Below are 16797 nucleotides of genomic sequence, written 5' to 3'. Positions count from 1 at the left end.
GCTAATAAACAATGGTCACATAAACACCACCCTATACCGGAAACCTACTGACCGCTATTCCTACCTGCATGCCTCCAGCTTTCACCCTGACCACACCACACGATCCATCGTCTACAGCCAAGCTCTGCGATACAACCGCATTTGCTCCAACCCCTCAGACAGAGACAAACACCTACAAGATCTCTGTCAAGCTTTCTTACAACTACAATACCCACCTGCAGAAGTAAAGAAACAGATTGATAGAGCCAGAAGAGTTCCCAGAAGTTACCTACTACAGGACAGGCCTAACAAAGAAAATAACAGAACGCCACTAGCCGTCACCTTCAGCCCCCAACTAAAACCCCTCCAACGCATTATTAAGGATCTACAACCTATCCTAAAGGATGACCCAACACTCTCACAAATCTTGGGAGACAGGCCAGTCCTTGCCTACAGACAGCCCCGCAACCTGAAGCAAATACTCACCAACAACCACATACCACACAACAGAACCACTAACCCAGGAACTTATCCTTGCAACAAAGCCCGTTGCCAACTGTGCCCACATATCTATTCAGGGGACACCATCACAGGGCCTAATAACATCAGCCACACTATCAGAGGCTCGTTCACCTGCACATCCACCAATGTGATATATGCCATCATGTGCCAGCAATGCCCCTCTGCCATGTACATTGGTCAAACTGGACAGTCTCTACGTAAAAGAATAAATGGACACAAATCAGATGTCAAGAATTATAACATTCATAAACCAGTCGGAGAACACTTCAATCTCTCTGGTCACGCAATCACAGACATGAAGGTCGCTATCTTAAAACAAAAAAACTTCAAATCCAGACTCCAGCGAGAAACTGCTGAATTGGAATTCATTTGCAAATTGGATACTATTAATTTAGGCTTAAATAGAGACTTGGAGTGGCTAAGTCATTATGCAAGGTAGCCTGTTTCCTCTTGTTTTTTCCTAACCCCCCCCCCCCCCCAGATGTTCTGGTTTAACTTGGATTTTAACTTGAAGAGTGGTCAGTTTGGATGAGCTATTACCAGCAGGAGAGTGAGTTTGTGTGTGTATGGGGGTGGGGGGGATGTGAGAACCTGGATTTATGCAGGAAATAGCCCAGCTTGATTGTCATGCACATTGTGTAAAGAGTTGTCACTTTGGATGGGCTATCACCAGCAGGAGAGTGAATTTGTGTGGGGGGGTGGAGGGTGAGAAAACCTGGATTTGTGCTGGAAATCACTTTAGATAAGCTATTACCAGCAGGACAGTGGGGTGGGAATAGGTATTGTTTCATATTCTCTGTGTATATATAAAGCCTGCTGCAGTTTCCACGATATGCATCTGAGGAAGTGAGCTGTAGCTCACGAAAGCTTATGCTCTAATAAATTGGTTAGTCTCTAAGGTGCCACAAGTCCTCCTTTTCTTTTTGTGATATAACAGTTCAGTTAAGTAAAAATGAACTCTGACATATTTTTAACTTGTGTCTGGCATAAAGTTTGGTTTTTTATGTGGTCTAGTCGTGTTGCTGTAATTTTTGTTACATTAACATTCTTCTGATGAATGAACTTTAACAAAGAAATGAATTTGCAAGTTGTGCATTTTTACAAAATTAAATTTCAACAAGAGTCTTACTGTGCCTGATATGCCACACCATGGAACATGAGCGTGTGTAGGTGATTGTTTATAGAAAAAGAATAATCTCTATTTTTAAAAAAATTTTCCTTAGAGTTCATGGGAAAAGTTTGTTGAAGTACGTGTGAGACCTATTCTGTTGCAGTCCCATATAACTTTTGAATTACAGTACCATACTTCCAACACTTCTTGTGGCTAACGTGGGATATGTAGTTGGTCACCACCAATCCATGTGTCATTGCTGGCCCCAGTGCCTCGCCTGCTGAATCTATGCCATGTTCATCCTCCACCTTCCAGTCCAGCCCACACAGATGCAGTGTCACTCCCAATACAACATAAGATAGCTGCAGCCACTGAGCATGCCTGATAGGGCGAGCTTGCCCAGGAGCGTCTGAACCTAGTACCCTCTCTAAGTCTGCCCCTGACAGAGGTATGAACCGTGTGTAACTTGCATATGGTTGTGGGCACCACTGAATGAGGGACTTCGACCAGTACTGAGAGTCTAGGGGAACAGTATCATGAAATGCATGATGGGAGGCATGAATTATTTAAGAGAATTTTTGAAAAAGCTTGTGGTATATTGAGGACTGTGTTGGCATTGCAAGCTGTTGCTTTAAGAACGGGGATCTTACCTGTGTCTGCTTTTAGGGTTGTGAGTCCCTGTAGCAAAGCCTGCGATTGGTGCCAGTTTTCCAAACAGCCACCTTTAAGTAAGGTGGGGTGAGTTGTGCCACTTTCCCTTTGGGAGCAGCCTGTTTTGTTTCTCTCTGTTTCATGTGTGTTCTGAATTTTAAGAAATAGTGTTACTCTTGTTGGAATGTTGCAATGTATCTGATGTATCCATCTAACTTCTCTGTTTGTATGCTGTGAAATGTAACAGTTTGCATTGTTAGGATTACAGCAGGGAAAGACAAGATTGTTTAGTGTATTTGAGCATGGGACTAGAAGGTAAGCCTCCTGGATTCTATTTCCAGTTCTGACACACACTTACTCTGTGACTTCAGGCAAACCCCTTAAAGTCTTAAAGTCTTTGCTTTAGTTTAACCATATGGAACTGATGGTGTTGCCTTACCTCCCCTTTGGCATTATGGAAATTATTTGATATTTTGTAGTGCTTTGAGATTCTACTGTGGTAAAATAGAATTTTTTACCAAATAAATGCTCAAATATAAATTTTAATAAATTAAATATTAAAAATTGGAGTGACTATGAACATACCTAACTACTGGAAATTCTTAGTAATTCTGGCACCCAACAATTATCCCAGGGATGCAGGAAGCAATGCATAATTGGGGATTTACCCTGCAATGAGCTCTGCGTGAATACCAGGGTCCCATGCATGCAGAACTCATTGACAGATCAAGGCCTTAGACCAGTGGTTCCCAAACTTGTTCCACTGCTTGTGCAGGGAAAGCCCCTGGCGGGCCGGGCAGGTTTGTTTAGCTGCCACATCTGCAGGTTTGGCCAATTGCAGGTCCCAGTGGCCACAGTTCGCTGCTCCAGGCCAATGGGAGCCGCTGGAAGTGGCGTGGGCCAAGGGCAGCAGGGAACCATGGCCACTGGGAGCCGCGATGGACCGAACCTGTGGACGTGGCAGGTAAACAAACTGGCCCCGGCCCGCCAGGGGCTTTCCCTGCACAAGCGGCGGAACAAGTTTGAGAACCACTGCCTTAGACTATAACTTGTCCAGGGCAGGGAATGTCTTTTGTTCTGTGTTTTGTACAGGGCCTGACACCGTGGTAATAAGAGGGCCGTAGGTGCTTTTGTAATACCAATAATAAATTACCATACTTATAACACTGCTCAACTCACTTATGCACCACTGGTATAATGCACTTTATTTTCATGCCCTGATGACTGTGGTAGAGTATTGTCCTTTTCAGTGAGCATCTACAGTATCCCAGCAACATTCCAAAGAGACAGCTATGAGAGTTATACTCTGATCTATTTTGAGAACTGTGGGCCCCATTCATAAAAAGTATTTGGCTGCCTGTTTTTGCGTAGTATTCTTATTTCCTGGGTGTAAAAATGTAAGCACTGTTCCCATAGTTAATAAAAATCTTTTTCCTACTATTTGAGGAGTACATAATTTTTATGAGTATGCAACTAAGTAAGGGGAGAAACAGCTGGAAACTATAGGATACCCCAGTCTAAAGGCATATATTATCGAACCTCCCAATAGTTTTTCTAAAGACTGTTTAAGCCCCTTGATTGCCTGAGATAGCCTAAACTTATTGCCAAGCCAGACTTCTGATGGCATGAGCCATGTATGCTTTATATTGCTTGTCAATCATTTTAAAAAGAAGACTGCTAAAATATGTTTTCATTTCGAAAAAGCAAGGAAAAATGAATAGCAGGGGGATTTTAAGAGTATGAGACCTTTTTTGTCGTACTTCAAAAGGCAGAAGTTAGAAACAGGCTGTGCTTGCAGTTATGGTCTCTGTTTCTCTGTACTGTATAATCTACAATATCTTTAATTTCTTTCACACTGAGGCATTCCAATCTATTCATTTTTGTTTGTTTTTCGTTACGTTTCTTGTTACTGGCTCTTAGCACTTTTGCATTTTCCTATATTTGTACATATTTCAGCCTTCTCTGCCACGTATCCACACATCACCTTGATCAGCAGTCCTTAAATCGTGGTCCCTAGAGTTGGCAGTCACACAGTTTTTTCATGCTTTCAGCTGCTTCAGCTCATGTCAAGGATCTCTCTTGCAAAGAGAACGGATGACGGTAAAAGTAGGTGAACACAAGAAGGATTCTATTTCACTCCTGCCATGTAGGTGGAGAAGGAAAAGCCAGGGATTGACAACCAGGTGAACTGGAGATGTGCGCGCCATCAGTTGAAGCACTAGCAGGAATGCCAATGGGGCTGGAGCCATCAGTGTGAGGGAAGCATCCAGGGGAGAAGGGAGCCAAGCAGTATGTGTGGGAGGAGAAAGGGGGAGTGGCAGGCTAGGGAGCAGAGGCATGCCGGATATGGCACCAGGTGATAAAGAAGCATATGCTGGCGATAATAGATTGGATATGACAGAAGATTAAAGAACAAAAATGTGATTTACACTCTTTAAAATGACAAAACATTGAATTAAACACATCTAAAAATACCTAAGTACTTTGCTAAAGTTTTTTTGTACATAAACACTTGCTGCTATTGTGAGAGTGATGGATCCTCACAACTGCAATTGGGACTTTGAGATATGTTTCTCCAAGATGTAGCCTGTATCATGAGATGCTCACTCAGAGCTTAGATACTATAGAGATGGTGCTGGAGATAAACATACTATTCCTGTCTCTCCATTTTCTTTGGGGCATGGTAGGGACCAGTTGCCCTTGCTCATGTCTTGAAGTTTGCTGATGCAAAATGATTCTGTGAAAACCACTGGATTTCTGGAAGAAGCTGGTACTCTACTTATCCCGCTTTATAGACACTGCCCTCTTTCTTTCTGGATTTCACTCCCATTGAGAGGAGAGTCATCAAAAGTCAATGTGTAGTCTTGATGGATTTGGCTGGTGATGTCCAGGGTTTTGTCAGTCACAGCGGGGGAAGAGTGTGGGGTGGCGGGGAGGGTGGGGAGGGGAGTCAATTCCCTTAGGAGCTCCCTGTTTGCTGCCTCTCGATTCCTCCTGCGGATGACTGGGCTTTTTCATAGTATGTGCCTGCCATCTGGAACCCTCATTTATCAAAGAATGGCTTCAAGCTAACAGAGATGCCTCTGTTTCTCTATGTAACCTAAACATTTCCTAGATTTTTTTTTTAAAAAAAGGTTTTATTGTTGGAAACCTTTTGGATGTTCACAGGACAAGAATCCTTTATGTATAGTTTGGCATTGTATGGTACTAGATTGCTTTATGTAGGCAGAATTTAAGCTGTACAGTTTCTGTATGAATTAGGTATAAGTTCCCTGTGTGTGTGTTCTGTGTTCAATTCTGGATTTTTTCAGAAGTCTCTTGTTGTTTAATAGGATTAAAAATATAAAGTAGATGGGCTTTGGAAAGGTAGTCAACACAGAAAATCATTCAATTCTGAATAAAATTTGGCACGCCATGTGAAGGCCAATGTACAAGTCATAGGGGATACTAATGTCACTAGCATAACATGTTTCAGAGTAACAGCCGTGTTAGCCTGTATTCACAAAAAGAAAAGGAGTACTTGTGGCACCTTAGAGACTACATGGAGACCCCAGTGTGACTAAGAAAGGTAGAGCAAAATTTTTACTAACGCCCTGTAATTACAATCTATTGAAGAGAGGGTAATACTTAATAGATTAATATATGACCCAGAAAAACCCACACATTTAAAATAGAGAATGTAAGTCTATACAGATGTATAATAAATCTAAACTATAATGCTAAAATCTATACTACACTAGGGTCAGTATTTAGCACAGTAGTGAACACCACCTTTCTTTATACAGTAGATCCAAATCTTACACTAGAACCTTCACTAACTGCAGATACTGATCCAGGTTTCTCAGTGATAGCGAAACTTTTAAACTTGTACCTGTCTTCTTCTCTTTTCCTCCTAATTGTAATCATGTGAAGTAGCAGGATAAGAACCAAAATATATGAGATTCTGATTGGGTTGTTTTGGATAGCCAGTAAGGCTAAATAATGCCTATTTATTAACCAGATTCAACCCAGCCATTGAAACTGGCAGTATTTTGTCAGTATTTATTTAGAGACTTTTCTGTGGCTCGCATCAATGTAATATCTGAGCATGTCACAAACATGACTAAATCTGCCCTCCTAAAACCAGTGTGAGGAGAGATGAAAATCCCCCTCTTACAGATGCGGAGTTGATGCACAGATAGATTAAGCAACTTCCCACATGAACCTTGTCCCAGAACCAAGACCTTGGAGGCCCAGTCCAGTGGTTGGTAATATAAATGATGTCTAAAAGCTATATCAGATGCCGTTGCTAAATAAATTGTTATTGTGTATGTAACTTTCATTACATTTATATTTTATACTTCCATGTTCTTATATTAGCATCCAGCTTTTGCTATTTTACTTTAATGATGGAAAAGGTATGGGACACTTAAAGGCAAAAAATAAATAAAAATAGATGGAATAAACAAAATGTGATGGTGTGGATTGCACTAATGTTTTTATTGCTGCTTTTTTGAGGAGACTGACATGGGTCAGGAATAGTTCCTATTAAAATATTATATAAAAAGGTTGTTTTAGTGCACTGTAACATATACATTTTTAGATACATTAAAAAACAAAATGAGTGAAGTAGAGAGGTTCTCTACCTTTTAAATAGTGTGTTGTCATTCACAGTGCCCTACCTCCTCCTTATTCTTTTCTCCAAAGTGACGAAGGGAATGGAACTAAAGGTTTCTTGGGTTCCCCATATTACATACCTACAATAGCGATAGTACCCCTTTGGACATTATGCTTTTCTTGTGTATGCACTGACCCTTGCTAGCCTTCTTGTGGCTAGAGCTGATCAAAAGTTGTCATTTTAAACTTTTTTCAAACAAAAAAACCCTTTATTTTTGTCACACAATAAGATACGTCCAAGGAAAATGTCCACTATTTTCACTATTTTTTTTTTCAGTTTTCACTGAAAATCACAACTGAAATTTCAGTGTCAGGGGAGGGAAGAAGCTGATTTTTTTTTTCAACAAACCCAAAAACTTCTGAAGAAAAATTAATGAAAACAATTTTTTTTAAACTTGTAATGGGACCACAAACAACATTTCCTGACCAGCTCTACTTATAGCACTGTTCAGGGAAGGAGACCAAAATATCTATGGCTTAGATCTTGTATTCAATGTATTGCCTTTTTCTGTCCCTGCCTCTCACAATGTCTGTTTAGTTCCTCTCAAAGGTGCCTGTCAGTGATTGGAGACTATTAACAATATCAGAATCCTGTGACATTGCACTCTATATGATTTTATGAAAATATGCTAATGAGTGTGACTGTAATGTAACTGAAATATGCTTCATGCAAAAGGTCTTTTGTAAGGTATCATTACAAAGCTTATAATCTACTGAGTGTGGTCATCCCATTTGTATAAATGTATCACTCTTGTATCTGAAACTAGAAATATGAAATATAACTCTGAGGACCTATTTTAATTATGCAAAGTGTGGGCCATTAATGGTGGTTTGGAATCTTGATGGCTCCCATCAACCAGAACAATTGACTGTGGATGGCTCTGTTTGCAGGCAGGCCTTCCTGTGAGTTAGGCTGGGAGGAATGAAGGCTTGGAGTCTCACAGTAAATGTGACCATGTCACCTGGTACTGAAATCCATCTTAAACCTGGTGCTTTTCCATTTAGATGGGGGGGAGGACCCAGAGAGACAAAGGTTCCCGCCTCGTGCCAAACCCATATAGGGGGGTAGAACAGAACAAAGAGGGCAGCCATCATGAGGAATCCGCTAGCTATCACCTGAGCTGGAACAAGGGCTGTACCGGGGTAAGGATTGTGCCCAGACTAGGAAGGTGTCCAGTCTGTGAAAGAAACTTATTGAAACATCTCTAAGGGTGAGATTTTATCTGTATTCCGTTTGATTAGACATAGACTTGTGTGTTTTGTTTTATTTTGCTTGGCTGTTCACTTTGTTCTGTCTGTTACTACTTGGAAACACTTAAATTCTACTTTCTGTATTTAATAAAATCACTTTTTACTTATTAATTAACCCAGAGTATGTATTAATACTTGGGGGGGGGGGAGAGAACAGCTGTGCATATCTCTCTAACAGTGTTATAGAGGGCGAACAATTTATGAGTTTACCCTGTAAAACTTTATACAGGGTAAAATGGATTTATTCAGGGTTTGGGCCCCATTGGGAGTTGGGCATCTGAGTGTCAAGGACAGGAACACTTATGTAAGCTGCTTTCAGTTAAGCCTACAGCTGTTAGGGTACGTGGTTCAGACCTGGGTCTGGGTTTGCAGCAGGCTAGCGGGTCTGGCTTAAACCAGGCAGGGTACTGAAGTCCTAAACTGACAAGGCAGGAAAGCAGAAGCAGAAGTAATCTTGGCACATCAGGTGGCAGCTTCCAGGGGGTTTCTGTGATCCAACCCATCACAAATCCTATTTCAGATTGTCTTCAATTAACGGGATTGTTATTTGGGAATTATTGAAGTAGAATAAAGAATTATGAACTCTGCATGCCTGTCTGTACAGGCACTACAAACAGATCCTCTAAGTAGGCTCTAACCTTAAATGACAGAAAGTTGAAATTTTACTTATATCATTGGAGAAGTCTTTTGTGCTCTCAGCCTGCCACTGTTCAACCACCTTTACAGCACCGTCATTTGGTTCCAAAGTCCATGTAACCAGAATTGTTGCTTCCCTTTATAGGGAACACATCTCTTTTGTTTCTTCTCGCCAAGCACCAGGTTTCCTCTGTAAATAAAGAGATAGACAGGCCACATATTACATTACTTTCCAAAATGAGGCTAATCTAACAAAACTTGACAAAATCCCTGAACTTTCTTTCAGTTTTTAGAATGGTAGGCTAGAGGCATGCTAAAATGTCATTTTCTGAACCTTTAACAAGATACTCTGCCCAAATGGTCCTTAAATAGGATTCACTACCTGTGGTCAAACAAAAATACCTATCAAGCCTGTGTCTCAAATGTTTTCCCATCCTACTGTCCAGTTCCACTGAGGGAGGGAGGTCTTAGTGTGTCGAGTTCCTGCAGTGTGCAAGATGCCCAGTGTATCCAAGGCTATAGTGAGAACTCTGTAGTATTCGCGTTATAACAAACCATAGGAAGTAATATTTTAGTTTCCTTTACTGTTTGACTGTTAGCAAATAAGGGGAATCCTGCACTTCTGTTTCTGGCCCCTGTTGGTTCACTGGATTGGTATGAGAAATGTCCTGCGTTTTGGCCGTCTCTTCTCCATCTCTCTTTAGGACAAGAAGGCCAGTTCTTGAAATACTTAGAAGCCCAAATTACTGCAGGGAGAAGTTCATGGTTTTGATCGTAAGGTCCCAATTTCTGCCTTCTGGGGTTTTAAAAATGTCTGATTGTTTTCAATACTAGCAGAACAAAGTATAAAATTGCTTCATTCAGACAAAATACAAGATAGATATAAAGAAATTCAAAAAACTTTGACCAGTAATTTTGAGGCAACAGTGTAAAGTCAGCAAGGAACTGAAATAACCATCTTGTTCTCTCATGTGGCTTTAAAGATAACTATACCATACATCCCAATTTGGAACAGTTGCTACTCAAGAACATCCAAAAGCCTTTCTCCTCTTAAAACTTTAACTGACTAGGTACCTATGTTACCCAAATTGTTTTGTGACAGAAGTAGACTTTTTAATTGCTTTTTTTTTCGCCAACCCAAATGCCTAGCAGCTAAGAAGGAAATGGACTGTACTGGAATTAGAAGTGTCTTAACCAAGTCTCAGAAAATTATTTCAATGCAGTCTTTTCTAGTGTCTTCAGGAATTCCACCCAGCTTTAAACTTGGTGATCATTTTACTCTCAACCACCAAACAAAGATCCGTAACAAGTGTTTCTGCCCCTAATACTTTGGAGGAAATATTTTCCACTTTTATTTTCAGTTTTCCTGCTAGAGTCCTTTATGCCAAATCTTTATGTACAACATCAAACTCTGAGCAGTTAGACTTAAGGCATTGTAGACCTGCTTCCCAGCCTGGGTCCAGAGCATTGTATGTCCAACCCCTGTGATTTAGAGAGAGAGTTTTAGATGTGGAGGCTTTTTTTTTAAAAAAAAAAAATCAGGATTTTCCCATACTATAGATTCCTTCAGCTACTTCTGTGTAAAAATAATCATCTAATCTGATCTGAAAAAGGTAATCCAACCCAGGAAATCCTCTCTGCTTCCCTTCCTACACATGTGCATGCCATGATTTTGGGAAGGTTACTGGTGTAATCATCTGCCAACACTGTAGCCTCTGCAATGCTGTTGCATCAATAATTCAGGCCTTTAAATCTTTCGTGCAAAATTATAAGATTACTCCATCAGCTTTAACTCCGTAGCCGCCTCTACCCCATCCTCTCTATTTCTTAGAAGATTCTCTATTAGGGCTGCCAACTCAGCATATTTTCCCCCTTCTCTTTTGGGTCCTTATAAAATGTTTTTCCATATGTTTTGGGTATTTAGTCAAATTCTTCTAACAAAGCAGTTTTTTATCAGAATGCATGCACGTGGAGTCGGTGCTTGCACTTCTGAATTCTTTCTGCTTAATGATGGATCTAGAAAACTCGCTCTTTTCCATATTTAGCCCCAATCTTAATACAAAGACATTGAAAAGTTCATTTTAAAAACTGCTTTATATTATTACTGTGTTGATGTAGGGGAAAAACCTGAAACTGACTTTTGACATGTAGTTACATACATGTCTATTTCCACTTACTAAGCCGTAAGGTACTGTTGACAGAGTCCTTTCCCTCCCCTCAATTTTGAGTCCATGCTTTTGCTCTCTCCCCCAAATTTGTATACTAACAAAAATGCAGCTTCTTTCTCTCCTTCATCAATTTTTTTTCTCCAAAAAAAATTGTTTTGACATTTCTGCTAGTGTACACTCAGTCATTCTGTCTAATGATTTAGCTGGAGGAAAAAATAACTGTCATCTGAAATTTACTCAGTCTTGGTAAAATAGTGGCGCTTGTCAGTGTTACTCACGATGCTTCTCAAACTGTTCCTGAAGTCTGTCTTGATACATGTCCGTCTAGTCTTTTTTACCTTTTGCTAATTGCACTACATTGTACATACAAACAAAATCTAAAGATTGATTTTCTAGACATATATTTCTTTTCTTACATGTAGATTTCAAATCTACTAAAAGCTTAGGGCAGACTGCAGTATTATAAAACCAATGTATCAATTCCTTTGCTTTACCAAAGAGCAATCATCAGGTTAACCAATGTATTGGGGTTGTGATTAAAATAATTGGCAAATTTTCATTGCTGCTGCTACCTATTGCATATTATTGACCTTACATCGCTGAAACCTGAATAACCAGTAGTCAGTAACAGTGATCTGTCTGAGCAGGTCTGAAGGGATTCTGTAATCATTTTAATGTTTTGTGTGATGAACTGATGGATTTCAGAAATGAGTTGTGAAAGATCAAATCCAATTATCTCTTGCCTAAAAATGGAGGGGGGAAGGTGCAAGTGGAAAAAGTGCTGTAATATAATTCACATTGTTTTAGTTGTGAAAATGAGTCAGTCACTAAGCAATCTCTCTATCGCGCTCTCTCTTTGCAGGACCTGTTTTAGAAGAAATGTGGTGAATATCAACTTACTTTAATTGGGGGGGGACATTCTGGTAAGTGGTGCTGCCTTTATTGCTTTTGTTTTACAGTGATGATTGTGGAGGGAAACTGTTTGAACCTTTTTCATTTCCAGTTTGAAACCTGTCTTGCTTGTGGAAAATCTAACTTTACAAAGGCACAGGCATTAATACTGATTATATTTTTTCAATTTTTTTTTATTTTTTATTTTTTGGTATGGAGACTTTCAGGGGATAATGAGAGATGTTTTTTTTTAAAAATAAATAAATTAAAAAACCCCATGTTGGGCCTTAAGGCAAGGAATGCACTTGACAGTTTAATTGCTGAATGGGTTCTGCTTAGTGCTGCAGCTGTTATAGAGTACTTAAAAGCCTCTAAGCTAAAACCTAAAGCAGGGGAATCATAAAGACCTAATTTAAAAAAAAAAAAAGTGTATGATAACAGTCACAGTCTCAGGATAACATCTGTATCACACACCTCTGTGGTCCACTCCCAGAGTGCCCAGTCAGGTCTCCAGCCACCCCTGTTTCTGAACAGGGAACCCTTGTCCAACTGCCTTTCGATTGGGGGCGTGGAGGGGGGGGGGCGGTAAGCCTGCATACACCCCTGCCTGACCCTGTGATATCGCCAGCCAGCCTGGCTGCCAGTGCCTGCACTTTGTTCATAGCTGTTGGAGAAAAAGCAGTGTATTGCTTCTCAGTTGCGTGTTACCACACAGCTCTTTCTAAGCTAGCACATTTATTCTCAAGGTAAAAACATTGCAGAGAAAACATAATAAAAACAAAGATTTAAAAACATGTTAGTGATACCGGGAATCAGTCTTATGGATACCTAGTAGGACAAAGTCTTTCCAACCTTTCTGCAATATTTGTGGGCCCTCCTTGGACAGAAGGTCCTGTCCATTTTTGCTGGTTCAGAAAAAAGGCCCTGAGTCCATTTAAACCTAGCCTTTTTATGTCTTTGCTAGTCTCTGGAAACCCCAGTTTAAACCAGTATATATAAGCCTCCCCAGGGGTTGGTACCTCTCTGGTGGTATTTACAACCTAAGTGATTTACCTTAATCACCCCCCACTGTTTTTGGTAACCTTCCTCCCTGGAGTTGCATAGGATGTCTGGCCCACAATGATACATAAGCCATTCAGTAACTTAATACAGTATGGTCCCCAAAGATATTGCATGAGGTTGCAATATCCGTCACAGTAATAGTGTAAAAAACTAAAGTTATAGCTCAGATAGAGATGGCACATTTCTTTGCAACAGTGTTTTCAGTCACAGAGAACTCTTTGGGCTGAAATCTCTCAGTCACTCCTGGGAGTTAACTGTTGGAACAGTTGCTCCCCGCCCAGGAGAAGGAGACAGAGCTATTGCATTTCTTTGAGTTCAGGTCCTAGGTTCAGTTGTCAGTCACAGGTGACCCAGCCAGGTGACTGTCAGCTCCTGTATCTCATTTGTTTGTCTCCCTGCAGGTAGAGCATCAGTATGCTGGCTGGCTAGACTAAACAAAAAAGAGAGATGGGAGTAGGCAGCTAGAGTGATCATGTGCCGTTTTGGGTGGAGGAAGGGTATTCTGTTTCAATTGGGTTTACTAAAACCAGGGTTTTTCCTGTTTTTTTTGCATCAGCTGCATGTGACCTGTGAGCACCTTAAGTGGTACTGCTGACTTTAGGCCATAGGTGGCACTGCCTAACAATAAAAGAAAAGGAGGACTTGTGGCACCTTAGAGACTAACCAATTCATTTGAGCATGAGCTTTTGTAAGCTACAGCTCACTTCATCGGATGCATACTGTGGAAAGTATAGAAGATCTTTTTATACACACAAAGCATGAAAAATGGGTGTTTACCACTACAAAAGGTTTTCTCTCCCCCCACAAACCCACTCTCCTGCTGGAAGAGCTTATCTAAAGTGATCACTCTCCTTACAATATGTATGATAATCAAGGTGGGCCATTTCCAGCACAAATCCAAGGTTTAACAAGAATGTCGGGGGCTGAGGGGTAGGAAAAAACAAGGGGAAATAGGTTACCTTGCATAATGACTGAGCCACTCCCAGTCTCTATTCAAGCCTAAGTTAATTGTATCCAATTTGCAAATGAATTCCAATTCAACAGTCTCTCGCTGGAGTCTGGTTTTGAAGTTTTTTTGTTGTAATATCGCAACTTTCATGTCTGTAATTGCGTGACCAGAGAGATTGACGTGTTCTCTGACTGGTTTATGAATGTTATAATTCTTGACATCTGATTTGTGTCCATTTATTCTTTTACGTAGAGACTGTCCAGTTTGACCAATGTACATGGCAGAGGGGCATTGTTGGCACATGATGGCATATATCACATTGGTGGATGTGCAGGTGAACGAGCCTCTGATAGTGTGGTTGATGTGATTAGGCCCTGTGATGGTGTCCCCTGAATAGATATGTGGGCACAGTTGGCAACGGACTTTGTTGCAAGGATAGGTTCCTGGGTTAGTGGTTCTGTTGTGTGGTATGTGGTTGCTGGTGAGTATTTGCTTCAGGTTGGGGGGCTGTCTGTAGGCAAGGACTGGCCTGTCTCCCAAGATTTGTGAGAGTGCTGGGTCATCCTTCAGGATAGGTTGTAGATCCTTAATAATGCGTTGGAGGGGTTTTAGTTGGGGGCTGAAGGTGACGGCTAGTGGCGTTCTGTTATTTTCTTTGTTAGGCCTGTCCTGTAGTAGGTGACTTCTGGGAGCTCTGTAGACCATTGTCTACAGCCAAGCTCTGCGATACAACTGCATTTGCTCCAACCCCTCAGACAGAGACAAACACCTACAAGATCTCTATCAAGCATTCTTACAACTACAATACCCACCTGCAGAAGTGAAGAAACAGATTGATAGAGCCAGAAGAGTTCCCGGAACTCAGCCCCCAACTAAAACCCCTCCAACGCATTATTAAGGATCTACAACTTATCCTGAAGGATGACCCAACACTCTCACAAATTGAGGAGATCAAGGCAGAGGTAAAAAGGATGTTGGAGCTGGGAGTCATCAAAGAGTCCCATAGTCAGTGGTCAAGCCTGATTGTGTTGGTGCCCAAACCCAATGGCACCACTAGGTTTTGTAATGACTTTCGCCGGCTGAATGAGATATCCAAATTCAATGCATACCCCATACCCTGTATCGATGAGTTAGTTGACCACTTGGGCAGTGCCCAATTTTTGACTACCCTTGATTTAACAAAGGTATACTGGCAGATTCCCCTTGCCAAAGATGCGAAAGAAAAGACGGCATTCTGTACCACAGAGGGTCTGTTTCAATATACTGTTCTTCCTTTTGGACTGCATGGGGCACCTGTCACCTTCTAGTGTCTTATGGACAAGTTCTTATGGCCCCATACCAGTTATGCTGCAGCATACCTGGATGATGTGATTATTCACACCCCCGACTGGAAAACCCACTTAGAAAAGGTGGAAGTGGTTCTGGACACGCTAAGATGGGCTGGCCTCACAGCCAACCCAGCCAAGTGTGCTATAGGGCTAGCCGAGGCTGAATACCTTGGCTACGTTGTAGGAAGGGGCATGGTCAAGCCCCAACTAAAAAAACTAGAGGCTATCCAAAATTGGCCCCGGCCGAATCGGAAAAAGCAAGTCCAGGCATTCCTGGGTGAGTTGGGGTACTACCGACGATTTATTCCCCATTTTGCTACCAGAGCGATTCCCCTGATAGACCTGATAAAAGCCCGGGGTCCAGACATGGTGAAGTGGACAGATGCCGCAGAGAAAGCATTCATGGATCTACGGTCAGCCCTCTGCAGTAATCCAGTGCTTATAGCTCCAGACTTCAACAAAGAATTCATTTTACAAACAGATGCATCTGAAGTAGGATTGGGAGCTGTCCTATCGCAGATGTCGGAGATGAAGAACACCCAATCCTCTACCTGAGCAGGAAACTCCTCCCGAGAGAGCAGAAGTATGCCGTGGTTGAAAGAGAGTGACTCGCTGTGAAATGGGCCATGGAAACACTACGTTGCTATCTTCTGGGACAACGGTTTACCCTTGTGACTGACCATGCACCCCTCCAGTGGATGCGGCGAAATAAAGAGAAGAACGCAAGGGTGACCAGATGGTTCCTCTCCCTACAATCTTTCCAATTCACCATACAACACCGGGCTGGAAGCCACCATGGCAATGCAGATGGCTTGTCACGAGTACACTGCCTGACATCCCAAGTTGCCCAACCCTGTAGTGTTGAGGGGGGGCGAGTAATATGTGACAGGGTCAGGTCAGATGGTTACAGGAAAGTAATAGAAAGCAGATATATTAGCCCCAGGTTAAGTAGGTCCCTTTTCCCTGGGTAAGGTAACAGGGAAGATTCCAGAACAATCAGGAACCTTCTGGAGAAATTAAGACAGACAGGCTGATTAGAACACCTGCAGCCAATCAAGAAGCTGCTAGAATCAATTAAGGCAGGCTAATCAGGGCACCTGAGTTTAAAAAGGAGCTCACTTCAGTTTGTGGTGGGTGTGTGAGGAGCTAGGAGCAAGAGGCACGAGGAGCTAGGAGCAAGAGGCACTAGGAGCTGAGAGTGAGAAGGCGTACTGTTGGAGTACTGAGGAGTACAAGCATTATCAGAGACCAGGAGGAAGGTCCTATGGTGAGGATAAAGAAGGTGTTGGGAGGAGGTCATGGGGAAGTAGCCCAGGGAGTTGTAGCTGTCATGCAGCTGTTCCAGGAGGCACTCTAGACAGCTGCATTCCACAGGGCCCTGGGCTGGAACCCGGAGTAGAGAGCAGGCCCAAATTCTCCCAAACCTCCTAACTCCTAGTCAGACACAGGAGAAGTTGACCTGGACTGTGAGTTCACGGAAACGGCCAAACTGAGGGCTGCCGTGAATCTCCGAGACGAGCAAATCTGCCACTAAACGCAAGACCCACCAAGGTCTTTTCAACTCAAGGTAGTGGAGGAACTTTGTCACAGAGG

General features: G+C 41.9%; 1 protein-coding gene across 4 annotated transcripts in view; it reads left to right on the top strand.

Moving 5' to 3' along the window:
- The window catches only part of FYN (FYN proto-oncogene, Src family tyrosine kinase), a 187478-nt gene that overhangs the window by 75542 nt on the left and 95139 nt on the right, over window positions 1-16797 (top strand). For 3 of the 4 annotated variants that reach the window (XM_084623473.1, XM_084623471.1, XM_084623470.1), the window contains exon 2: window positions 11837-11897. The exons of the other annotated variant lie outside the window; for it this stretch is intronic. The gene's annotated coding sequence lies outside the window, so the exon portion shown is untranslated. The remainder of the gene's footprint in view (window positions 1-11836; window positions 11898-16797) is intronic. 4 annotated transcript variants of the gene reach the window in all.

This window comes from Lepidochelys olivacea (assembly GCF_965140295.1).
Source record: "Lepidochelys olivacea isolate rLepOli2 genome assembly, chromosome: 3".
NCBI lineage: Eukaryota > Metazoa > Chordata > Testudines > Cheloniidae > Lepidochelys > Lepidochelys olivacea.
The sequence above is the reverse complement of the archived record's forward strand: the minus strand, read 5'-3'. Positions and strand labels throughout refer to the sequence as shown.